Source organism: Patagioenas fasciata, chromosome 5 (genome assembly GCF_037038585.1).
Source record: "Patagioenas fasciata isolate bPatFas1 chromosome 5, bPatFas1.hap1, whole genome shotgun sequence".
NCBI lineage: Eukaryota > Metazoa > Chordata > Aves > Columbiformes > Columbidae > Patagioenas > Patagioenas fasciata.
The window spans coordinates 46249415-46276230 of NC_092524.1; the positions used below are offsets into that span (position 1 = coordinate 46249415).

The 26816-nt window shown below is 49.4% G+C and overlaps 1 protein-coding gene across 2 annotated transcripts in view; it reads left to right on the forward strand.

The window, feature by feature from the left end:
• The window catches only part of JDP2 (Jun dimerization protein 2), a 55709-nt gene that overhangs the window by 19805 nt on the left and 9088 nt on the right, over positions 1 to 26816 (forward strand). Inside the window, exon 1 of one of the 2 annotated variants that reach the window (XM_065839089.2) lies at positions 18636 to 18824. The exons of the other annotated variant lie outside the window; for it this stretch is intronic. The gene's annotated coding sequence lies outside the window, so the exon portion shown is untranslated. Of the gene's footprint in view, positions 1 to 18635; positions 18825 to 26816 lie in introns of those variants that run through there. 2 annotated transcript variants of the gene reach the window in all.

The window sequence follows — 26816 nt, forward strand, 5'->3', positions numbered from 1 at the left end:
AGAGAGAGAGGAAACAATGCCAGCAGAAAGCTGCCAGAGCCATGGCAGAGCAGAGCTTTAGGAGCAAACCTCTTCCTGACTGCAGGCTGCCAGCTCTGGACCTTTGTGATTAGTTTGCTTTGGTGAACCCAGTAACTGCTGGCATGTACTTGTCTTTCTCATCCATGGACTGCTTGCTAAACAGCCTGAGTGGTGATACTGAGGGCAATATCCCAGCAGGAATGTAGCTGAGCCATTGGATCAAATATTGGATTTGAACCAAACCAGTCCTGTTTTGGAGCAACTAAACTGTCCGGTGGGCTGGAAAAAGCTCTGGGGAACCTTGACCAAGGTTGCTAGAGAGTAAAGTAGCAGAGAGTTTCCATCCAAAAAGGATCCAGGCAACATCTCCTTACAGTAAACAGAAGAAAACCTTGCAGTTCTGTGATCCTTAGGCGTACGGGGGAGTGGATGAGGCTGCCGGGAGCAGGCTGACAGCTCTGGGAGGTTTGTACTGACAGAGCACATCTGTAGAGGAGGGCTGCCAGGCTGTCGTGCAAACCCATTGGGGGACCATCTCACACTTGGAGCACATGCTGTCTGCATCTCCAGGGGCTCGTCACACCTTCCTGTACATGACTGCATGCGGGGAAGCAGGGCAAATCATCAGCATTATTAACAGCAAATCTGACATCTGGGCTGGCTGGTGGAACAGCCCAGGCATTTGCTTTGTTTATTTTTCTTCTGCCTTTGGCGCTTTTGCTCTTTACAGAAGAAGGCCTGAGTGCGTTGCTAACACACTGCTCGGGGTAAGCACTAAATGAAACTCCCACTATTTTGAGGAACCCAGCTGAGGCATTTTTTAAATAACTGATGCTTTTGTATAATTCTTGGACAAACTGAAACTAAAACCTCTTTCCTGACACACTGTTTTTGTCTGTTGTGGTGGTAGGCTGCTCTGTGGTTATAAATCAACATATTGACGTATTCTGATTCTGCTCTCACTTGGCCTAACTTGACACTCTGGAATAATTTCATTAATGTCAGTGGAGATGTTTCCTCTTTACACTGGCGCAGAGCTAGTTTGGATGTGAGCCCCCACCATACATAGAGGAGAGCTGCAACGCTCCCCTGCTGCAGCTAGCAAGATCTGTAGAACAGAGGTGAACTTGCTGGAACACAGAACGTGAGCACATGGCTGCTGGGGACTAGGGAGAGCAGCTCACCTTTGCCAAGAGCAGATTTTCAGCTGGGGGCTGTTGATTCCTGCCGTATATGCTCTGCAGCACAAGAGAAACAGACCTTTGCATTGACCATGGCCTGTTTGGACATGTTCTTCAAAGCCACCTGCTCTTCTCCTTTTTCTCTCCGCTTCCAAACAACCCGTCAGCATCTTGGTGCCTGGTATAATGAGCTGCTTGCTCTCATGACAGTGAGGCTACATGTTAGACTCTTTGGAGCAATTAGGGTCTGGTTTTGGCTGAGCTGCTTTCAAGAGCAGTTGAGTAGGTGTAGGTACAGTGTCTGGGGATGAGTTCTTGGGTGCCTGTGACTGCTGAGATGCTGAGCAGACCTCTGGTGAGTCCAGCAGTGGGAGGTTCACTGATCCCTCTGGGGGTGCTACAGGGAGGGGGCTGGAGTGGGTGTAGCTGGTGATATGTATATGCAGCCAAAACCTGGTGTTGTAATGTCTGAGACGGTCTGAGTTTGGAAAAGGCCCCGATGATATCACCCTGCAGAACTGTTAACGGCAGAGTGCAGGAAAGGAAATGTTCACAAGTCCCTTCTAAATGTGTAAAGGAGAGGAATTAATGCTCCCTCTTCCCATCCCCACCACTCTACTTAGAAATGGCTTTCATTCACCACCAGGCATCAAAATGCTCGTTTATTTTTCTTTTGTCTTCTCCTTGCTGCTGCCATCTACCACATGTAGCTGAGACTGCTGAGGGCAGAAAGTGTGGGAGCAGAGGCTCTTCTGCACTAGCTCCTTGCCAGGACACTGAACTCTGCATACCATCCTGCAGCTTTGCTTAATCCACTTACAGAAGAGATAAGCAGGCAACGTTGCTTTCAGTGCAGCCACAGAACATGCAAAAAGAGATTAAGTTCTGCAGGAGCTCTCCCATGCTCCATCTCCTTTGTGGCTGCTCACTCTCTGCAGCTCTCTGTACCCCCGCCTGCTCTGCACAACTGCCAGCCCCCACCTGAGCCCCTTCCAAGTTCTGCACTGCAGCCCTGCTTGGCTGCAAGACCCTCCCTGTTCATTGTGGGTGTTGCCAGCACAGCACAGCCCCTCTGCTTAAGAAAGCATCTTTTCTCTGGAGGTAGGGAGCAAGACAATGCATAGATTGCTTAGTTGCTCTCAGCTCTGCTTTTTTAATTTGATCCACCCACTGTCACAGGATCCTTGGAAGGGTGGGAAGGAGAAGCCCAAAGCTGGAATCAGTTAGTGTGAATTAAGTGAGCAATACCCTGCACAGCACAAAGAACATGAAGAATTATGTCAACCAGTGACAGCATGAACTAGGCAATTATCTTTGTGATTTTTCTCAAACCAGAATGTGGAGAACATGGGTGAAATATTTTCCCTTAGAGCTTCACGTGGCAAGACCTGCAACCTGACAGGGCTGGTATGTCGTACTGAGAGCAAGTGAAAGCAGGGCCTGTTAAGCTATTTTGATGGGGGGAGCTTTCTATTTTAGCCGGTTGCTCCCTGCCAATGCACGAAGTCTTGCATTTCCCCTTCCCCACCGCTCAGGAGCATGGGCCGATCTTCCTCCCGCCATCTGTGATGGATGAGATCAGCATGGAGCTCTCACCCTGCTGCTTGCAAAAGGGCCAATGTTGTGGGCAGTTCGAGGAAGGGGCAAGGCAGGTAACAACCCTTCTCTATGGCTTTCATGAAACCTCATGTCCTGGAGTCACCTGTTCCAGCATGGACACTTGTCCCCGGACTGGCTGACATTTGTTTGTGCTTGTGAACATTAGCTTGGTGGTAAGTGTGGTCCTACCCTTGTGAAAACAGAAAGATAACAGGTGGGATTGACTTTCCAGTAACTTTCACTGATTTCTGGAGTGCAGCCCAAAGGACAGCAGTGGGGAGCAAGTCAGGCAGGGGGTCTGTGTTGCATTATGGTTGCAGAAAAGGTCAGTGTGATTTTCCTCTCCAAGGAGTGGAGTGAAAGTCTTTCTCTGAACAGTTCTCCAAACATTGTGATCTGAATTGGGGATATTGGGACTGTTGAGAGGCTGTGGAGATGGATTGAGCACAGTGCTAGCCAGTTTAGCCAAAAGATTACTAAGGTAGGGGAAGCATTGTTGTCTCCAAACATCTGTGAAGAGATGGGGACTGTGTCAACAAAGGAGAAAATTTAGACTGAGCATCAGTAAAGTACTTCCTAGAAGTGAACTGTGTTTCCCCAGGGAGGGGGTGGGAGTCCCATATCTGGAAAGATGAGAACAGCAGTAAGTAATAACGAGTCTGATTACTTGCCATGCAATGATAACAAATAATGTAAAATGAGTCTTGATAAAGAGCTAGAGTTCTCTGATAACAACTAAATGTGCAAGCCAGAGGGTGAGCAAGGTGGGACTTGGGGGGTTACAGATGCTGGCAGGGCATGCCTGGGAGTTCTGTTGACATCCTTGAGCCATAAAGCCTGTATTTTGGCTTTTGCTCACTCAATACTTGGGAGCAGATGTAAGTTTGGTTCTGTGGCTCCTTCTCTGATGTTTTTCATTTGAAGGAGAAGGAGTCTGGTACAGCAATGATCAGTTTGTACTTTATTTGCTGGCAGTGGGATCCTAGAGACCTTCCCCAGCTTTATTTCACTTCCATGCTGTTTGAAGTGGAAGAATCTCCCAGCAAATCATGCAGAAAGGCAAATGTATGCTTTGGATGGGAGTTGTTCTGTGGTATGAGCCACGGATTGGACTGGAGTGGGGTCTTAAATGGACAGTCACATCCAGGAGTATGTGAGAAGCATCTCCTCTGAGATGTGGCAAAGACCCTAGGTACCCTGGCCAAAGGGAGCCCTGCCTACAGAGCAGGCAGAGCTGTAGATGAGAGGAACAACTGGGTCTGTGTGCCCAAGTGAGGCCCAGACACCCATATAATAGGGCCAAGCCCCCAGGTTCTTCTGCAGCTGGTTTCTTGGAAAGAGACTAGAAACAATCTCCTTTTTATACATCACTCAAAAAGACGGAGTTAAGGCCAGGGATCTTTAGTGTTTGAGGGATTTTAGTTTCAGTGAATGATGAGTCCTTGATTTGCTTTGGTAACCCTGGAGCAAGATGGCAGCACTTTGTCTTGTTTGCAAACTTGAAGCCTTGGTTTTCTTTAGCACAGGCTGTAGTGCCAGCCCTGGAGGGTTAAAATGTGAAAAGGGAACACCCTTTGCTTATGCCCTTGCCCACTTGGTCTTTGGTGATTTTCTCCTAAGTGGCAGTCAGATGATAAAAGGGAAAATATGACCGAAAGGGTGCTTGGAGAACTGCACCAGTCCCACCAGTAGAAGAGGAAATGGGTGACTCAGGACCTGGGAGCACATCAGGGGCAGGAGGGAGGTGGCAGCTGTCTTACAGGGTCCTGGTTGAGAGTGACTGAATGCTGTCCATGGGGATCTGCCTCTGTCCCCCAACAAGCTTTGTGAGCGATGAAGGAGAGGAGTTTCCAGCCTGGCGGTACAGCAACCACACCTCAAGGAAGTGTCAGACCAGAGGCCACTTGGCCACATGAATGTGAGACACAGGCAAACGTGTGGAAGAGAGACAAGAAAGGGGCTGGTGGTTGAATTTGTTTTTTATCCTGGAGCAGGTTTGTTAGAGCACAGCCGTATCTGCACGGTCATCTCATAGTCTACGGGGAAACAAGCACAAAGGGAAAATAAACTATAAGAATCAGGCACTTCGGCAGCCAGATCAGCAAGGTTGTTGTCCACAGTTATCCCAAAAGAGGCTGCATGATATCAGAGTCACTTCCTCTCCCCCAGTCCTGCTGCCTTCACCCAGTAACCAGACTCCCAGCATGCTCCTGCCAGGAACTTGTTGAACTTCCATGCAGAGCTTGTGGGAGCTGAGTGCAGAGGGTGAAGAGTGGGTGCTGGGTTGGATGGCATGGCCAGCCTGGGCAAGAGGAGCACAGCATGCTTGCTTGAAGATCCAGCTGTAAGCTCACGGAGGCTGCCTGTTCTTCCGGGCTCGACTCAGTGCAGCCTGGCCCTGGTGCATGTGGGATGATTTCAAACTGTGTGTTGCTTACAGAGGCTTCCAAGGATGCTTCCGTCTTTCCCTGATGTGCAAACCATACCTCCTCTTCCCCCATGGCCCTGCCTCAGCTAAAAGCTGTCGTCTTCTTCTTTGTCCTGTGAAGGCTTCAGTTCCCTGTATCTTTGAGGCAGAAGGACGGAAGTAATACCCAACACCCTTGGATCCATTCTCCATCCTAAGAACCCACATGGTTCACTCAGAGCAAGGTCAGTACATGGAAATTTGTCATATAGCACAAGCGCCAAGAAGAGTGGGACAATGTGCGACAGAGCCAGCCTGCAATGGCAATGTACCTCCAGTGGGAAACTGGTGGTCAGCTTTTCTCCCATGTGCTATGGATAGGTGAAGGGAGCCTCAACTGGCAGCATGCACACCATATGCAGCATGAAAGGAACCTCAGTCACATGAAACCCATTAGCAATGTCACCTGTCACTTTTGTCTGGCTTGTGGATGGCCTGGGTGATTGCTGACCAGTTGTCCCATTCCCACCATCTCCACCTGTGATAGGGGTATCTAAACCAAGCAAATATGGGTAGCCCTGAGCTCACCTGTGCTGAAATGGCTCCCGCCTCTGGCTGCTGAGCTGGTGTGATGCTCCTCAGAAATGTCCCACAGCAGGAGGCCAAACTGATCTTGCCGCAGGAAAAGGAACCACCACAGGCAGCACAGCCTGTACACCCTGGCCCTCCTACAGTACCAGCCAGCCGAGCTTTGTAGACCACTAATGGGGGCAAGCACTGGGGGAAGTGTCATCCCTTCAGCCTTCCCCGACTCCATTGCTAAAGCCTGGCCTAGTTGGGAGGCCAGGTACTAAAATATCTAAGGAATGAATGGAGAGTCCCGTGAGGTCAATGCTGGGACTGATCTGGAGTACAAATTTCCCTCTGTCCCTCCCTAAAGCAGACCTGCCCTGAGTGCTATGAGGGCCGTGGAGAAGTTAACTCTGCAGCTGGGGAGACATCTGCAATTTGGCGAGGATAGGTTCTTTCCACAGAGGCTGCTAATTCTGCATGACTTAATCTGGCTTTGCTGCTTCTCTGTGCTGTGAGTCACGGTGCACACGGTCCTTTGGTCACTGTGGCAGGCTGCAGGACTTCATAGTGGCCTTTTGCTCTTCCTAGAGAGGATGACTCTCTTTGACTTGTCTGCCATGTGCTGTTTGACACTTCCCATTTATGTGTAATAAGATCGCTGGGATCTGCAGCAGCAGCAGTAGGTTGTCATCCTAAGATCTTCTCAGCAACAAGCCATACATTAGCTGACCTGGAGTCACACTGGTCCAGAATGATGCCTGTATAAAAATTTCCTCAGAGGAGCCGTTGACAGCTCCTAGGAATTGAAGATCTCAGAGAGATACAGCCATCAGTGTGAGGCAGCCCACCTTGTCAAGGTAAAGCTTTACAGAGCTGGGTGGAAGGGGAAGAAAAACCACTCTGTATAAAAATAAAGCAGAAGCTGATCATTCATTGCAAGGCGAGTGCTGCCTTCCTCATCAGCCTGCCCAGCACCCATGGAAAAGCTGTTGCTATCGGTAAACCCAGCCCCTTGACCGAGGACTCTCTACCCCACCCTGCACCTACTGGGGCAGCTGAGCCCCAAGACCCTGCAGATTCCCGAGCTGCAAGCACTGGGCTGCAGGTACCAGATTAGCTCTTTTTATTTCCTTTCATTTAGCAGGATCCTGCAGAGCTGGGCAGCTGCCAGTCAGTCTGTCAAGACGCGAACTATTTTGGGAATTTTTATGATGGAGCAATATTTTTTTGGTAAACAAACGGAAAGCAGTTAAACAGGGACCTTCACCTTGCAGCTCCCGGTTCAGCTCCCTCACTGCTGCGATACCACAGTGACTGCACTGTCCTCTCTGCGGAGCTCCTTTCATGACTTCAACAGGGGCAAAACAAATAGCAGCTTTTTTTTTTTCCCTTTTCATTAACTCCTCAACAACACTGAAAACACCAAAACCAACCAACCAATGAAACAAAAAACAAAACAGAGTCATCTAGGTTTAAGCAGCACAACTGTTTTCTTGGTGGACTTAACCCCTCACACACTTGAGGCAAGGGCAAGCTGTGTATTGGCTCTGTGTGCTGTGTTATCTGACTGTGCAGCATCCAGCGACATCCCGGGCTGTATTTCTTCAGGACTGCTGGAACACAAATCCAACCAGCAGCGACACAGATCTGACTGTGTACACACAAAAGGAAGGCTTCCTTTTTTTGCAGTGTCTGTTAATAGGAAGCTCTGATGGAGTTACAGAGCGCTCAGAGGAAGCTGTTTTTATGGAAGAATTGAGCAGAGAAGGGAAGGGCAGAAGCCTTTCCTGCTCTAAAATGGAGGGACTGCACTTCTCAGGGGAAAAACCCCAAGAAGCCAGTGAGTCCTTCTTGACGCCATGGGCTAAAATTGGTTTAATGATTCCTATGTATTGGTGGCAGTGGAGAATCCAGTCTCACATGGGACGTATCTGCTACAGCTTTTGGGGCAACTGATTGATGGCAATCAACTGGAAGGAGCTAAGACATTTGTCTGCTCCAGACACGCTTCATCCATGTCATGAAGGCAGTTTGTGGTTTTCCTCAGTTCCCAGAAAGTCCAGTCCAGCTTGTACAACAGTGTTGGCTCATGCGGGCCCGACTGGCAGCCCGGTAACTCCGGAGCATGCAGATTGCTGAAGCGTCTCAAGGGATGGCGTTCTGCTTCTCTCCCCCTTGTTACACTCTCAAACTCATCAAGGACTTGTAGTTTGCCCGACTGGAAACTTGCACAATGGGATCTTTTGCTTGCCCCATCCTGGTTCTGCTTTGGGATCTCTCCTGTAACTCATGAACTGTTCTTACTTTGAGACCCTACTACTAATGACTTTTTCAGAGGAGCCTTCAGTAAAGTTGCTTGTGAGCAACTGCACCTTCTCCCTGACTGCCTGTCTTCCCCTCTCTGTGGGCAGTTACAAGCCCTGCACGTTTCTTCTGTTTGCTTTCACAGCCTCAGCAGATCAGCTCTGGCACCTCTGTCCCTTACCCTCCTCCATTGCGCTCTGACACTTCCTAGAATTCCTCCCATGTCCATTCCTATACATGACCCTCTTCTGACCTGCAGGACTTCAGCACACTTCCAGGGCAGCTTCTCCACCCCGCTGTCCCTTCTCTTTCTGCCCTCTGCACAGAGCGGCTTCCCTTGGCTCTGTGCTCCGCTGTCCGCCACACAGGAGCAGAGCTCACCTGGCTCCTCTGTGGGAGTGCATTTGCTGTATGTTCAGGATGAGAGTCCCAGGAGTGCTGGGAGGACACAGGGTGAGCATCTCAGGACCTGCAGCAGTGGTGCTATGGGAAAGATATACACTGGTCCTCAAGCTCCCAGGCATTTAAGACATCCTCATTCTGCAGCTGGATGTACAGAGACTGATTTACTCAGGCCTTTTGGATCCCAAGTCTGCATTTTAAACAAGACACGTAAGCTGTCAAAATCCGTGCAGCTCATATCTTCTGTGATTACAGCTTCTGCTGGCTGTTATTGGAGTTCCACTTCTATTTAATTTTCTTGCTTTGGCTTCCCACTCTTCACCCACTAACTTCCCCTCTCTTCATTGCACCCCACATTTTAGCCACATGAATTGAACTTACAGAGAACATACTCCAGACCCAGTAAATAGCCCAGCTCTCCTCCTTTTTCTGTTTTTCTCCTAAACTGTTTGTGCTCTTCTGCAGGGTGTTATCTCTTCAGCACTCACTGGCTTACCGAAATCAGTGTCACTTATGCCTGTCACTCCTGTTCCTCCTGCTCAGCCTCATTCCTTTGCTAAAGAAGGCTTTTCTTTCTGCTGCAGTTTTATTCCTCCAGCTTATATCCGTCTTGGTCTCCCCTAGGTCTAGCTACACTTTGTCTTCTGTGCCAACCTGGGAGCTACACTCCAGAAGGGTCACCATACTGGTGGCGGGACAATCCTTCAAGTCACGCCAATATAATGTGTTCTGCTTGTGCTTATCTTATGCTTCTCTGGGCCTTAGCCTATAGTTGTCCAGCTCTGTCTTCTTCATGTCAAGCTGTCAGAGCTTTATTGTCCCCTGCTTGGATTTGAGCACTTGTCACATGGAAGTACAGCAGAATACATGAGTTTTGTCCCAACAACTTCTCTGCTCTGACTTGGCTACAACCACTTGTAGCTCTAGGCACTGGGCACCAAAAGGACACTCTGGATCTATGATTTTTATGGCTGTTCTTCAGTCAGGTTATAGACAAATACACCCACAAGGCAGGAAGGCAACTTAGCCCCTCTGTGGCAGTGACAACAGCCAGCTAGTCTATGGGGTCACTGGTGGGGGCCCTCCCACAAGGGTGCCTTGTGCTTGGGAGGAGCAGGGAAGAGGTCTCGAATGGTGACACTGGCAAAACCAGTGCCCTGGGCAAGACCTCAGTCCTGCCTCATCTTCATTCCTTCTGCCTGTGCCTCCGCGAAGGATGTTCTTTCTCTCAGCTTCTAACCTGCAGGCATCTCCTGGTCCTCAGTTGTTTATGATACCGCAATTTGTTGCCTTGGAAATAAGTGCTGGTTTATCCCAAACAGAGCCTACAGTTTCACAGCACAATCAAGCAAGAGAAGCAGATGGTTTCCCCCATCTCTTCTGTTGTATTATCCTTGTCCCCATTTGGATGACAGGACTCTGTGATTCAGCCCAAGTATCTGTGGCCTGGCTGTATCTACCCATGTAAGCTGGTGAGCCATTTTTCTGCTGGGACATGACATGCCTTTGTGTCTAGCATCACCTTTTTGGCTTCCTGCAGATGGAATTTGACCAAAAGCCTAAAATAAACAACTTCTCACTGACTTAAATGGTGTCTATGAGTGGTCAGCAGAAAGAAGGTTCAACACCTGCAGCTGCTGCTTCCCAGACCTTTGTAGTATCTCTCCTTAAGCTTTCAGCCCTCTGTAAGCTCATTTTATTGTTTTATATGTTGAACTTTGAACAATATGTGCCTTGTACTCTCTGCAGACACTGGTATTCTCCTTTTTGCAGCTCTTCTGGGCTGAAGCTCAGTTGCAGTTTGGCAGCAGCTGCACTAGGTAGGACTGGGGGAGCTGGGTGGGGGATAGGTCTTCATGCAAATGTCTTTTCCTGGATGCAGTTTTCAGAGGAGCTGCTGGTACAGGGGCACAGTGGGGTCATGGCTCTAATATGTACTTGGGGAATCTAAGAGATGTGGGGACTTAATAGGGCTGAGGAGCCTTTGGGATCTGAAATGGCATGGGGAATCGGCACTTCCAAGCCGCGGATTAATTGCTTTGCAAACAGTTCTGTTTTCATTCCTTGGTGTTATTCTTTGTGATTCAATCTGATTTGTTTGAATTCTGTTCTGAGGCTTATGTTTTACCGAGCGCTTTGCTACTTTGGTGCTGTCTTTCATTGCCAAGGGAAATGGGAATGAGTACATTTATGCTGGAGATTTGCAGAATATTTCTTCCTTTCGTAGCAGTAGGATCCTCGAGCAGCTCTCTAGTGGGAACAGGGAGAGCAAAACCCCAATTGGTTTCAAGATTGAGCCTGACTAGTTTATGAAGGAGATTATATAAGTGATGCTGTCAGAGCTTGTGGCTGGATTTAGTGATAGTGTCTCTTCCACTTCTACCTTTCTGGGAGCCAGCTCTGTTTAACATTCATTTGAAGAAAGGAGAATTATCCTCAAGGTTCAAATGTTCTGAACTAAAATGGAAAATGGAGTGGAGGCGATGACTGAAAATTTTGGTTCTTGGTTATCCTTGTCTAGCAGCAGGCAGGCTGCAGAGCCAGGGCAAGCGAGGAGGTTGGCTTGTGGAAAGAAACAGAATTCCTGTAGTTCGGTGTGGAAATGTGTCCTGGGGAGGGTAAGACAGAACCCTAGAGAGGACGATCATGAGTGATGGGGCAAGAAAGGAGGGACAAGTGCAGTATTGGGGTAAGGAGTGCAGGTCCATGAGATATGGGAGGAGGAGAAAGGGAGAGAGTTGCCTTTGCTGCACATACCATATCTGGCTCCTTTGCTTATCACTGAATTTACCCTTTCTGCAATGAGTAACTTGACTAAGGCTCCTTGTGCTGCACCATTAATCTGTGGCTTTCCATTAACAGGCAGGTGCTTGTACCCGGGGGACCACCATGCTGACTGCCAGAGATTCCTGGCACCGGGTACTACGGAGTTAAGCAGCCAGGGCAGAGTGTGCAAACAAACATTGAGACCTGTACTAACAGCCCTGCTTTGTGTTAGTGGGAAGCACAGGCTCCAACTTCTTCCGATTTCTCACCTGTCCAGACTGGTACAGAGAGAAAATGTTTCTTGGATTTGCAGAGAAAACCACACCTATTTACAGTGGATTCCCCAGGGCCCTCCTGTGGGGTATTAACCCTTCAGCCCTGGGCCCACAGCCTCCTTTTGACGTGGAGAATTTCCCTGGGAAAATCAGCCCTTCTCTCTCTGCTGCAGGGATTTCTCCTGTTTGTGGCTCAGGTCAGTGGCCCATATACTCCCTAGAGCAAGTCACTGCTTTCTCTTTCCTCTCCATATGTACAGTTATCTCCATCTTTTGCATAACTCTGCACTGGGGCTCTTTCTGTGAGAACCAGGCTTCCTGACCCAGCTCCTTCCTCCAGAAAGCAGAACTTGCTCTGCTGCATTTGAGTTGGACCTGTGATTGTGTCTCTCTGTTTGTCTCAGACCCCACCAAGTTTCCCTGAGATACCAGCTCATCCCTCCCCCTTGAAATATCCTTGCTCTCTTCTGACTTCTTCCTGGTCTCACTGTTTGCTTTCCCTCTTTTCCCTGGTTTCTGAGTTTTCTCGGAAGGAATCCCGTGCTCTGGCCTCCTCAGGCTGGAGTGTTGTGTTGTTGTTTTTCCTTTCGTCGCTATGGGCAGGGATTTTGAATACTGAGCCAAGGAGAGGGAGGGAAGAAGGGAGGCAGAGAAAGAAGGAGGGAGTACAAGGGGAGGGATGAAGAAAGCCAGGAAAGTGAGAAAGCAAAGTGTGCAGGGGAGAGGGGTAAGGAAGAGATGGTGAAGGAATGAAATGGGGAAGGAGGATAGAGGGCATTGTGAAGAGAAAGAGTTTTGGATAAATATGGAGAGATTTTTCATTGGCTCTTCTAATAATAACACTATTGCAGCAGACAGCAATATCCAGAGGAAGACAAGGAACCCTACCCCCTCCCCCACCATGTGCCTAGGACACAAGGCATGAGAGGTTATTCAAGGCAAATAGGTCCTTCAGAAAATGAACATCCAAGCCTAGAGCAGCCAGTAGGAGCACAGGCTGCAGCAGAGAAAATGTCAGATGGGAATTTGGTGGGTAAGGAGAGAATGTGAAGCACAAAGACCCAGAAAAAAAAAAAAAAAATAGGATGTTCTTTCAGTCTATTGGAAGTAGGAAGCCTGGGAGAGGGCTCACAGATTTTCTGGGAACAGGGAAGAAAGTAGAGCAGATAAGGAAGCTTAGGGCTACTGCAGAGAAGCTGTGTAATTCCTATACCAAAAAGAAAAACGTAACCACTCCTAATAGTGCAGCTCAGCTGCTACAAACAAGGCACCCTTAGGCAGTGAGAACTATTAAACGCAAAGGCTGGTGTCTTAGAAAACAACAATCCCCAGGACTGGACACCTGCACCTGAGGGGCAGAGTGCTAGAGACCAGCAGCTGCGTGCAGAAATAGAGAACAGAGAGAGCCAAGGAACTTCAGACATGGGTCTTGTTTCGATCCCAGGAAAATTACTGGGATGCTCATTAAGGATCTGCAGGTCCTCTCTGCATACCCACCTGATCTGCCACATTGCAGCAAAAAATCTGTAGCTCACTTTCCTCTGCAAAGGAAAATCGTGCTCCTGGAACTTCCAGAAGTTATGGAGTGTTTCCTGCTGTATGAAATAACAGCAGAATGTGGATTTTCAAAAGTCTGGGAACGGTGTCTTTCACAGGAACTTCTCAATGATGCCAAGTGTCCACGAGGTGATTTGTGCTGGCACTGCTGAAATACTGCAAAGAAGTAGAAAATCAAAGGCCCTGAAGGTTCAGAGCATTTAATCTCTGGCAGTCATGCAAGGGTGGCTTTATAGTAGGATGGAAACTAACCCAGAGAACATTGTAATGCCACTGAGTGAGTCTGGGATAGACCTTCAGCTGGAATCCTCTGTGTGCTTCTCACCACCCTTGCTGGGGAAAATAGGGAAGACACAGACAGATAAAGAAAGTTGCTGAAAGGATGAAGCCCCTTCCACATGAGCAGGAATTGCAAGGAACACAACATGTCAGTTTACAGAGAAGATAAATGGGGAAGCAATATGAATTAGATAGGACTATAACTTTTTTTAGGAAAGACTATATTTTTCAAAGCCTAAGCCAATCCTAGGAAATAAGAAAGGAAAATAAGGAAATAAGAAAAAATAAATATGAAATAAGAAGAGAATCCCTCTTTGCAGAGGTTATTCCACAACTGTCCAACACAAAGATTATTTAACTTAAGGATCCAGCAGTGTCAGAGACAAGCTCTTGCACAGCGTTTGCACAGCCCCAGTGTCTAATCAGTCCCATTTTTATAAACAAGCAGCCTGGGGATCGATCAGCCCATCGGCTTGTGTCCATTAGGGCTCTGTCTGACTGCTGTGGCAGTGACTGCTCTGGTCTGAGCACTACCACCAGCCCAGACCCAGCTACTTTTCCCCAGTGACTTGGTGGCAATTTACCATCCTCTCACTCCTGCTGCTTCTGTGATTTGTATCTTTGCTCCCCGGGCCAATTCTGCAAAATCACTGGAAGTAACATTTCTTTAAAGAAAACTCAGACTAGAAATGAGGTAGGGTGGCATGAAGGGAACAGCTAAATCAGTGGTTAGTGGGGACCATATGACGTGCAGCCAGAGGAAGCTGAAGGGCAGCTATGTCTTGACTTGCATCACTGCCACCCTCTCCTGCAGGCTGAAGCTCTTTCTTGCTGCAGATAGGTGCTGTACTCTAACTTACAGGAGTTTGAATGTGTAAGTCCTAGGTTGCATCCTTCAGTGGATGATTGTCAGTACTGACCATCAGGATTGCAGATAATCCTGATACTGAAGGCAAAGATCAGAAGAAAGGAAAGCAGATTCATGAAGATCTGCATGATTTAGGTGGATGGGCGACATGAAAAACACTGCTTCATGTAGCAAATGTTAGATGGCAAGTGTGGGAGCAAGGAACTGGTATGAGGAATCCCAGTTAAGCAGAAACACAGCATAGCTCTGAGCCTCAGGGGGTGGAAGGGGAATCATCAACCCTGTCAGCCTGCATGGAGAGGCAGTGCGGGATGGAATTTTACATGTAGGAGGTCAATGTGGCTTTATGTCTGCCAGGCATGTCCCACATGCATGTTTTTGTGCTAGTCAGTCCTGATGAGGTTACAGAAAGGAGATGAACTGGAGTGGCTCACAACCTGATTAGACCTAGAATATTAATTAATATCAAGAACTGTGCTTGGACATGCAACAGAGATATTTAGGTCTAGTGTATTATTATATTTCTTGGCCAAGAATGTCCAGGGAAATTACTGTGAGTTTATCTCTACTGATGGTGGCATCAGGAGGGTGCAGAAGGCAAGCAAAGGGCTGTCATTGCTGGGGTCTTAAACATGCTTTCAGTGCGCTTGGAGGACATGGCAGATTAAATGTCGGGGACTCTCAGGAGCCTTGTCAGCTCTCTGTCTCATCGTTGTGTGACGGATGGGCTGTAACATCAAGAGTAACACTGGGAAACCTGGCAAGATGGACCAGTACTGACTCAGCCTCCCCTGCCCACCTTCAGAGGACACGGGCTTGCCCCAGGCAACATCTACTGCTGCTGTGAGAGGGCCACCAGGCAATCCAGAAGGGAAGGGTGAGAAGGACAAGGATGGCTGCAGTGCTGTCACATGGCATCCTGGCCTGGGCCTGCATCTGGCCAACAAACCACACAATTCACCCACATGGGGAAGGCAGAAAAATGCGTGCTGGCAAGCAAAAAGCAAAGACTTTTTCCCAAGGACTGAGAAAAACTCCTTTGCAGTCAAACTTCTGTGCTGGAGCAGCTCTGTTTTGCTCTAGAGTTTGCTCTGTTCCTGTTAACTTTCTGGCCCTGTGTTGTGTTGCAGGGGCTCTAGTTCCACATCCATGAGCCTTCAACTTCCGCACACTTCATTTTGGACAAAAATATGCAAATCATCCATTTTGTCTGAAGAGAAAGCCATCTTCAAGTGGTGAGGTACCAGCAGCTTTTTATATTCTGTGCAGTGGAACTATTGCTTATTTCTCAGCCACTCCTGTCTCCATTGTAGATGCTGCCTTTCCCACTTTGTTAATTTGTCTCTGTCTGCACATGTTTCCACAACGGTGGCAAGACTGACCGGCCCTGGAAGGGCCAGCCGTGTTTACCCAACCACTCCACATCCTTCAGCAAGCAGCCTGTTGTTGGTGACTTTTCTGTTAACTTTCACCCACTGAAGCCACAAATTCTCAATGAATTCTTATGCCTTTTCTAGCTCAAATGAAACTATCTGAAAAATAAACATGTTTGGTGTTTACATGAGGCAAAATCCAGCTTGGGAAAAGAACAGTTCAAGCACAGGCGGCTGCAAGAATGAGGAAAATTCCCCTGTGAGACAAGAGTTCCCAACTCAAGAAAGAATGATGCAAGTTTGTCCCTTTAAGCATGTACGTAAGCACTGTCCCAAACAAGGATACTTCCCTGGAATTAGCTCTTCAACGGTTAAGTTAAACAAGTCCCAGATAGGACTAGTTTGGATTATCATAATAAGGGAGGCTCAGCTGCCCCAGGACCTGCAAAGTGGAGCAGGGAAGGAAAGACGTGGTAGGCTGAAGGGAGAGATTCGGCTATACTCTCTCCTCCCTTCTTCCGGACCTTAGACAGCACAGTGTTAGGTACACAGCTTTGAAATCAGTGCACTGCAAACATGCTGCGAGTGCCAGCCATGCACAGACTGGTAGGTGTGGGGTCCCTGCTCCTCTCCCATGGGGCTGGCTGGTGGGGGGAAGAGCACCCATGAAGAGGTCAATATTGGAGGCTGGGGCTGTAGATGCCTATGTTGCAATGACATGTCCCAGCTCTGCCCACTAGAGAAAGGGAAATGAAAAAGGGTAAAATAGTGGAAGACAGAGCAGGAAGAGCTCTCTTCCAGTGTCCAGCAGAGAAGGGGAAATGGCACTTTCCCACCTTCCCTTTGGCATGGAAGGGCTGCAGGAGGAACCACTGTGCTGGACTGGGCCTTGCTCAGCTAGGTCATCAGCCTCCTCTGAAATCCTCTTGGTTTTCCCTCTCCCTTCCCTCTGGAGGCAACAGATGTGATGGAGCTGCCATGCCCTGAGGGCAACTTGTGTGAATTGCTAGAGAGACATGTTGTTTGTCAACCACATTGAGATCCCTCCAGCTTAGGGCACTAGAAAAGTCTGTCCTATCTGATATAGAAAGGTGAAGGAACACTTATGGGAAAAACATATCTCAGCTCGTGCTTCTCCCTTCCCCCCAAGAGGAGGTGCCAAGATTAAAGAAATACTGGGCTTGTATGCAAAGGTATATAGAAACTATTTTGCCTGTTTGAAAATAACAAGATAAAAGAACAACAGCATGAGCAGAGTGGGAATGAGGGTATGTGTGCAATGTCCTGCCAAGCCAGGCTGTTACCTATTTCTGTATGGGACAACTTGGGCAGAGTATATCCTATATTGGACACAGTGTTTCTGGTCCCCTGTTCCTGACCACTCCCAGTTCCCCAACGGAATTCTCTTTCTTGCTGAGACACAGATGAAGAGGGCAAAGCTGGAAGTGCTGGCAGTGAGACCTTGTGGATGATGAACACCATGAATTGTCAGTGGTAAAAATAAGTGAAATTGGTGAATGCTGAAAAGAAACAATGACTGACAACCCAAGGAGAAGGAAAACAAGGTAGGGTGGATGGTGTCCCTCTGTGCAGCTGGGTGGGTTGGAAGGATGGGGCAAAGAGATGGCAGCATAACTCAGCTCCATGACAGACTCTTCTTGTCTGCAATGACCTGCCCACAGGGCCCAGGGACACAAAAGCGGTCTCAAAAGAATTTGCTGGCTGCGAGTCTTCTTTGGGTGACATGTCTCGTGTCTTTCCCCATTTACTTTGGGCATAGGCTCAGGCAGAGGGAGCTGGGCAGTACCTGTCAGCCCAGCAGTTTTCTTAACCGCTCTAGTATCTTTTTTGTTTGTTTTTCCAAAGAATAAAGGAGCGTTTCTCTCCCAAAATGCTTTAGGAGAAACAGCCCTGCAGCAACCAGTACCTGTGGCAGGTCCAGTGTGGCCCTGCGGCTGTGCAGAGCTTTGCTTCCCAGATCAGTTTGACAAATACAGGTGGGAAGAGGCCGATGTCAGAAAGAGGAAGCACGCAATTCAAATCCATGCAAATAAGTTATCAGGAAGGCCCCAGTTCACCACTTGCTCCCCCTTCTCCAACTGACATGACGGTGCCTGTGCTTTGGGCAATGCCCCTCCTGGGACATTGCAGTAATGTTAAGGGAAGGAGACCAAAGCAGCTGGGCAGAGGAACCTTGAGCCCCTCTGCTTCCTCCTGGCTCTTCTCCATCCATGTCAAAGGGCTAGTGTAGCTGGGATTGACAGCCCTTGACCCACGTATGGGGGAGAGACATCAGCATGTGGGGTGTGAGCAGGCCAGGCTGAGGTGGGATGAGAAGTAGCTTGCTTCCCATGGGGTGGGGGGATTGCCCTACAGCCCTCCCTGCCCCTGTGGCTTTGCTGCTCTGGGTGAGGTGGAATTGATGCTGGGGAGCCCTGGCGACTCTCTCTGGTCCTTTGTCTCCTTGTTCCCAGGCGCAGGACTGAAGACCGGGGGCTCTGCACAGAGTCCGCCACTGCGGGCTGGCCCAGGCAGGGCTACTGCGGCACCGGGCCGGATCACCGGGGTTGCCCGCCACCGGATCTTGGCGTGCGCGGGGGGCGCGGAGCGCGGAGCGGAGAGCTGAGGGGGCGGGGTGGCGCAAATAGGAGCGCAGATGGAGCCTGCGCCCGGCCGAGGGGGTGCGAGGTGCCGGTGCGCTTTGGTGCAGAGAGTCGGGGGGTGCCGGGGCTGCCGGCTGCGAGGGCGCAGGGGTGTCAAGGGGTGGCTGGTGCGGAGTCCCGGGGTGCAGGTTGCAGGGATGCTGGGCTGTGGAGTGCGGGATGCCGGTGCGCGGGATGTCGGGGTGCCGGTGCCCGGCTGGTCCCACCCCTGCGCGGCGCTCCCCGCCCCACAGCCCCGCTCCCCCGCCCTCCCTGACGTGTGGCGCTGGCAGCCCGACCGGTTCCGCATTCCCGACCCCTCCCCGCAGCCCGGGGCCGCTATATAACCGGGGCTGATGCAACCCACCCCGCCGCCCGCCACAGCCTGCGGGAGGCGCGCAGCGGGGCGGCGGGGGGCGGAGGGCCAAGGCGCCCCGGTGGCGGCCGGCACCGACATCGGCACCGACATCGGCACCCGGCGGGGCCCGGGGGTCGGGGCAGCGCCGGGCGGCGGAGGCGGCGGGGCTGAACCTGCAGCCCGCGGCCGGGCACCCCGGCAGCCCGGTCCCCCTGCACGGTGGGTGCGGGCGCGGGCGGGGGGAGCACCGGGCAGGCCGGGATTGCGGCAGGAGGTGGCGGGGGCTGCGTGGTGGGGACGCTCGGAGGACTATCCCTGCACCCCGCGGCGGCGGGCAGGGTGCAGCCCTCCGGGCGACAGGGGGTCCGGCTGCCAGCGATCGGGCGCAGCGCGGAGGTGTAGGGAGACATTCCGGGGGTGGCGGCCAGAACCGCACAGGCGGCTCCGAGCAGGGCTTCTGCCCCCGCATCCAGCTCTGCGCGGGGGCTAGGGCTGCCTTTCGGGGGTGCCCGGCACTGGGATGCTACTCCCGCACTGATATGATTCAGGGGCGGTGGGGAGCGGCCTCTCCCCGCTTCTGGGTACCCTCCTTGCCTCCACTTCACCTGTTACCAGGCGCGCAGGTGAGGGGTCCGGACTCCCTGTGGCCACTGTGTGTGTGCGCCGCGGGGAGGGCTGGCGTTGCGGTGAGCCGTGCTTCCAGCCCGCGGGGCCCGGGAAGGAAAGGGGCCCCGGACGTTCCCCTACTACTCGGTCCCAAGTCCGCTTTAGCAGTCAGGCATGGAGTTGAATGGAAGTTGCATTCTTTTGCATGATCTGCTCCAGGAGGCACTTTTCTTTTTCCATGGAAGGGAAGTAGGTTTGAGAGCAAATTGGGGGAAAGGGAGAAATACCAAGAGAGCAAGAGCCACATTATGTTTCCATTTTCCTTTAATGAAGGCCCTGTGGAGGTGTATTTGAAAACACAGGGTCTCCTATGCCTTCAAGGAGGGTGAGAACACTGCGCTGGCTGGTTCCAGGGCCATATGCAGTGTATGGTGGCCAATGAAATGGGGCCTGGCTCGTTCTCTTGCTTGTCTTGGCAGCCTGCTCCATGGCTTGTATTACCAGCCCTGGAACACAACCACTGCCAAACTGTGTGTGTGTGCGTGTGTGTGTTTGGACTCTGAGAGCTCAGCAGAAACAAATGCTTCTGCAGCTCCGACCAGGGCTTTTTAGCTAGTTTTGAGAAAACTTGCATGAAAACTGAATCTGGAGGCTGTTGCCAGAGCCTGCACCGGGGAATTTGTTGTTGAGTGCTTGTGTGAGGACATCTGGGAATGCCAGTCATTGGAGTTCAGATTGTTAGTATGACTCCTCCTGATTTTTAAAAAGCAAAAACCTGAACATCTGGGGTATGACTGAGTGGGTACAGGAGCTGCTGTCCAAACCATTCCTGTGTTAAGCAGCAATTGGTTGTCTCAGGTTCCTGGGGTCTGAGGGATTAAGAAGTTCTGCTGAACGTTAACATGCAGGTTGCTGCTTCTGTCTCCTCACTGAGACATCTATGGATGCTTTTCCCTCCTCTTTATGGCTGAGTGTTGAGTGTTTCCCTCCTTACAGGATGCAAAGGTCTCTGTGCTGCAGTCATTTCTAAGGAAGAGAGATACTCCCTCACACCTCTTCCCTCCTCCTGCCTCCTCCATCTGAGCGTTGTGTCCAACAAGGCTGCTCAAGCACAGGGCAGTGCTGAGCATCTGCTCTGTGGGCTCCTTCCCTGGGCTAGTGTTTACAACTTCAGCTGCATTGCCTGGGCCAGGTGCTCGGCAGCACACAGCGTCCTGAGTGTGAAGTTGTTGAGAGGCTCTCTTCACTGCAGTAGATTGTTCATGGTGGCCCTGACCCCAAGAGCAAGGAAGGCAGAGCCATGGTGTGTGGCATGGACACCTTGCCAGCCTGCACGTGTCTAGTGCAGCAAGGAGGGGAGCATAGCAAACCTGATACTATCTGTCTTTGACTGCTTGCATGGATCTCTCAGTTGCTTGGACTGTCCAAAGTATCAATCCAAACATTGCAGGCTATTTTAGCATGCAGCCAGGGTGCTGAAGGTCCATATGGGCCTCTCAGCTGAGTAGGGCTGTCGCAAACTAGCCAGAGCTGGTCTTTGTGTGGACTAGAGGCCTTGTGGATGACCCTGGCATTCAGGGCATAATTTTGAGGAGTTTCTATGGGGGAACTCTCATCTCTGAGGCCATCCTTGGCCCCTGAGGGCAGAGCCCTGTGCGGAGTAGGGTTGTCTTCTTGAAGATTCCAGCCCTGACGACATGTGATCATGGAAGGTCCTGGGGGATTTCAACAAGTCAGATGTCAACCTCAGTGTCTGAACTGGAGACTAGCTCAGACCAAGATATTCCAATCCCTTTGAGCTGCTTCAGGCAGAAATAGAATAGGTTTCACCTTTCTGCTCTGTACTGCTGTCCAGTGGGTGGTGCAGCATAGTTGAATGTCTGCCACAAATAATTAATTGCAATCTCTCATATAAAACTGTGATAATTAATTGTATTTTTTGCAGTTATTGCAATTAATTATTGCAATAAAGGAGTCTTGCTGTGCTAGGTGCTGGACAAAACCCCACTGTCACAGATTGCTTCCAAGTCAATCGCTGCATTGCAGTGGCGGGGGCAGTGTAATGCCAAACTAGAACATTTTACTACCCTGTGAAGGTATGAAGAGAAATGCTCAGGGAAGGAGAAGGACTGTGAGCTGACTGCTTTGCTAATGGCAGAGGGGAGGTTATTTACACAGCTGAGGACTGGAGGACCAGTATTCCCCCTCCTCATAATGGGGATAAGGAATCAAAGCATCAGACAGGCAGGTGTGGGGGCTTGATGGTGGGACTCAGTTGGGTGGGGGCTGCAAAATTGCACTTCTGCTGAGGAGAGGCTGTGTGCTCTGGGCTGCTCCATGGGTACAGCATAGGGAGTTGTGTGCAAGAGAGGCAGCAAGGCTCTCTGCATTCCTGTTTTCAGAAAGCTTTCTGTAGCCTTCTGTCTGTGAACGACTCAGATGTTCCTCTGCCATCTGTGTGAAACTGGATGTGCAGGACTGAACCCATACCATTCCCACTCAGGAAATGGGTTTAGACTTTCATCTCCTAAGGAACTGTCCTGCACAGCTCCTTCCTCTCTTTGACATTGTGCCCCTGCAGTCCACTCACTGGAGTTTGGGATGGGACATTACATGTGTTCACAAACCCTGCGGTTCTTCTCCCGCTATGTGGGATTGCCTTTGGGAAGAGGGAAGAGCAAGGGCAGCAGCTGGAGGTGTCTATGTGAAGGGCACAGATGCTTTTTTCTGCAGACTGGGCACCTGGTTGTAAGAGCTGTCTCTCCCTCTTGGGATGGCATGTGGAGGTGGTGAGGCACTATGGTGTCTAGCATACAGAGGTGGCATGCTGCAGCTCAGTGCACCTGGTAATCCGTACTGTGATCGTGCCTTACACTGGCCTTTAAATAAAGAGGAATCTCCCTGACACCGTAAAATGCTAAGTAATGTTAGGGCATGCACAGTTTTATCCCAGTGTGTGTCACTGCAGCTCTTCAGTGCAGTCCAGGTGATGGGTTCCTTGACATCAACAGGTTCAGCAGATGAATGAATGGATGCAGAGTGGCTGTTCAAGTCCATGTTTGCCAGCAGTACTGCATGGGTACCTGAAAAGACTGTTTACAACCAAAGGGCTTGGCTGCCTCTGTGTTCTGATGGTTGGGCAAATAACTTTGATACTGATCAGTATGGCCTTTGGCACTGACACTGCAAGTTAACTGCTTTTAGCAATGCAAACCAGAAAAAGCTAGACAGGAGATGGGGTGACCTGCTGTAAGGCACTACTCAAAACTAGGTTTATGAGATGTATCCAGACCAGACAGCAGTTGTGTGGGAGTGGGAGAGCATTGCATTTTAGACAACAGAAGAAAACCGTAAATGCGTGGCTAGGTACTTGTGGCACTGGGACTATGGGATAGTGGCTTTCTGCCTCCAACTTCATTGTGCTTAACTTGGCACTCACTGGGGGCTGAACCTCAAAGTGGAAGAAGGTCTGTAGGCTCCAGTGACCCTCAGCAGCCTACAGTCTCCCCAGCCAGAAGAGTCCAGATGGAAAAAAGCAAGTGGCTCTGTGCTTCAGAGAAGGAGTGATAGCCAATTGCCCTGCCTTTGTTTAGAAGTGACATTCTTGGGGCATGAGAAGTTGGGCATGTCAGGAAAGGGTTTTTATATAAATCATCCTTCTGGCAACAGAGGAACTAGAAAGATGTAATGTATGACATACAGGCTGAGCAAACTTGATAGCCAGGAGCTAAAAAAAAAGTTTAAAAAATGACAATAAAGCCATAGTAAAATCTAAGGAACCAGAAGTTGTTCCTCATGGATGGTAGCACTACTTGCGATTTCCACAGCAGAAGTATTACCTGTGGGCCAGGAGCAGATGAAAGGCCAATTGCTGTGACTTAGGTACTCCAAGACAGTACATACAAATGGCGATAGTATGTTAAGTGCTTACACACTGATGAAGAGATAGAAGATTGCTTGTGTGGTGGCTTGCAGGCTTTGGCAGTGCTCTGATTCATGGCAGCTGACGAGTAATGGCAGGCACCCAGGTCGAGCCTGGAGTGAGAGAACAACAGGCAAGCCTGGCCTTGGTTCTGCAGCCAGCATGGAGAAGGACTGGTAGGACAGACTTTGCCTTAGTGCAGCACTTAACATGGACAAAAGTAAAGCATGCTGCTATGTACAGTGTCACAATCTGCTGGCTGGCAATATTAGGTGCTAGACTGGCTCTCTGAGCATCAGAAGGGTACTTGGATCAACCATTCCAGATGTCAGAGCATGTAAAATAGCTTATATTGGAAGAAACTGTGATTTAGGAGACAGCAATATGGAAAATAAAGTTGCAAACAGCCCTCACTCTTGCCAAGGAAACTGACAGCGAAGATAAGACAGTAAAGGCAGTTTAAATTGAAGTGTGACTGTCAGAGCCTACTTTGGGATGTTGTGGTCCTCTCTGCCCAATGATGCTGTTGACACAGCAGTAGCAACTGCATTTGCTTTATAAAGAAGCGAACAGCACCTCTGGATAATCAGGAATGCATAGGATGGTCCTGGGGGAACAGCGGATACAAACTAAGGCAGGTTGTGCACAGGGAAATAAATGTATGATTTCAACGCAGGTAGGCATTCCTGTGCCTGTTTTGGTCTGTGGGTAAGAATAGCACTAAAGAGGTGGCAGGAGGGGTGTGAATACAGACTGGTAAATGGAGTACAGGCCCCCAGGGACACTGGGTTACGTGGATTATGCCTACGCATGTCAGATTTATGCCGTAACTGCTGTGCAAACTTCAGCTCTTTAAAAAACAAGCAAGCAAAAAGAGTCCTCAGAAAAAGCAGCAGCAAAGTCAGAAGGGGGAGGAAAAAACAAACAAACAAACAAACAACAAACCAAAAAATAAAACACAAATGTAGGCAAATGAAGATTGGAACTGCAGGAGAAAGAACAGGAGGGTATGCAGGGACAGTGTCACCAAGGAAGCTGAGCAATTGTATGTGACAGTAACAACTTAGTAAAGCTTCTTCTTGCTTGGTTGTGTGCTCCAGAAGATAACAGACCTCAGCAACAAGAGAAATAGGCACTGCATTTAAGAAATATGAAATAAACCAGTGTCACAGAATGGTGACCATGAGGACATAACTGGGGAATGAAGCACAGAAACACTCATCACTGATAGGAACGATGCAGCAAAACCAAGGTGAGCAATGGCAGCTGTACTGTTGTCAGCTTCTTGAGGATGAGACTGCTGATTAAATAACTGAGCTCGACCAAGACCACAAGAAGAACAGTGTCAAAGCAAAGACACAAAAGTGACAGCAATAATTAGGAGGGTTTACAGACATTTCGGCAAGAGGTCGAGTCTTCCATTACAGAATTTTAACCAGAACAATGGGAGTGTAGAGGCAAAGCTAAGGAAATACAAACTGAATTTTGACCCATGAAGTTGCATATTGACCTGTTTTTTGCTGTAAGGATAGTTGCTGAAGAGAGCGTTGAATGACACAAGCTGCTCATCACTGAACTGAAGTTTTAAGAAAGCCTTCTCTGCCTCCTAATTCACTCTGGAGCATCTTGATGTTGTGGCATGAAATGATGAATAGCATCAGAACAGAAGGCACAGCTACGGCGAATGTAAACTTGAGCAGCTGGTGTCATGCAGATCCCAGTGTCAGATGTAAAACTGCACATTATCTTCCCCTCCTTGCTTTGCTGTTGGCTTCATTATGTGAAAAAACATAGTTGATACAATGCAGGAATTGTGTGGTTCAGCCACAGGACACCAGAAAACTAGGTTTTGCGGAAGACACAATGTTTCTCAGCTCGTGTAAGAAGACATTGAAAGACTTCCTGGCACCGAGGAAAAAAGACTGTGTTAATAACCAGTTAGGAAAAGAAAAAGAAAAACTAGTAAGTATCCCAGCTGAAGCACTGTGTTAGAAAGGAAAGGAATACAGAAATGAGTTGGTTGATTTGCCTTACAAATAACAAACTCTGCAAGGGAATATCCAGAAAGGAATTAGGAACTGGCAAGGCACCAGCCATATTCACCCCATTGAGCAAGATGTGGCTATTGAAAAATTGCAACTTGAAGGTCAAACTCAGATCTTGAACTTCAAAATTATTTCTGCTCCATGATGCAAACATGGTAGGAATACGCTGGAGCTATAAGCAGGCATCTCAGTGTCTTTCAGGGTAACAGTCTTGGGAAGAAGACCAAAGTATTAAACAGAATTACATGCCTTGTTTTTTTGACATGATCAGAGTACAACTTCTTACCTCTAGCATTAACTAGAAAAGAAGGTGACAGTATCTGGGACTTGGGATGAAGGGAAAGCCTCTCTTACGGGAGGAAGAGGCAGAAGGTGTAGAACAAGGGGGTCCCTCCGATCAACAGGGAGTGACAGTGCCTGGGGCTGAGGGGCAGCAAGGGCTGGGTGGGATGCTCTGTCACTGCACCCTTGCTCTGCAGAGATGGACAGCATCTCTCAGTGTTCCCTTCTTATTTCCGTGGTTATAGCCCTGCTGGGAATGGTTTTACGTTCCTCTCCAAGGTCTAACACAGCTTGACTCTTGGCAGTTCTCAGTGTGCTCCTGAGCTTCCTGCCCCTTGAGCAAGATCTTGCTTGTAGAAGTCACTTTCCCCCTTCCCACCTAGTTCTCAGCTCATGTTAATGTGCAGGCTCATGTTCTTCCAGGTGACTCCGGTTTGAACAGCTTTAGATTTAATTTACACTGATGCAGGTGTGATGTGGGCTTTGGCAGTGCAGTTGCTGGATCCAGGATAAGTTTTTTAGTGTGTTAGGTACTGGGCCAGCTCCTTCACTCCAACCTGTGCCTGACGTCACCCTGTGAGGGGGCATCTCCTGACACTGTACAAGGCAATCACTGCAGACGTGGAATTACAGCTGTCTGGTTTAGAGATCACTATGGAAGAATTAATACTTTGGATCAGTTTAGGTCCTTGCAGTCTCAAGGAGCTGAAGTGCATCTTTTCTGAAGTCAAGTGTCATTATGAAGTATTTTCTCTTTCTCTATTGTCACCAAATGGGCTGGAGTCTATTTCATCAGGCAGTATCACTTCGCTTCAGAAGTTACTTTTCTCTCCTATTTTTCCCATCTTCTGTTTTTCAGGCTTTAATGTCCTTGTGCAGATCACCTCCCCTGGGCCCAGCTTCCTCCCCTTCGCACACCAGCACTGCTGAGCACTGGTTGCTCTCCCTTTTCTGCTCTCTCCTCCTGAAAAACGATTGGAGCAGAGGGCTTGATTCCTGCTCGCCACCTCTTTACAGTCATGGTCTTGCTGGCTGCTGAGTGAACTCTGCCAGGGTACATCTCATGTTGACACTTGGACCTCTTCAGCAGCAGATTAGAGCATATGACAGCTCACAGCATACTGCATACTTAGGGGTGCTCTCCGATGCAAATCCCCTTGTCTGTCGTGCTGGTATAGCTTGTACAGAACCTGTGCTGGGAGCTGTGGAGATTGCATTAGCCTCTCTACCTTTGACTAACCTGAATGATTGGCTTTCCTTCCGTTCTGCTGCTCATCTCCCGTTCCTTCACATTAACAAATACACCAGATAATCTCCTGGGTAAAGAGATGTGCCAGTGCAAATAAATCCTTAACT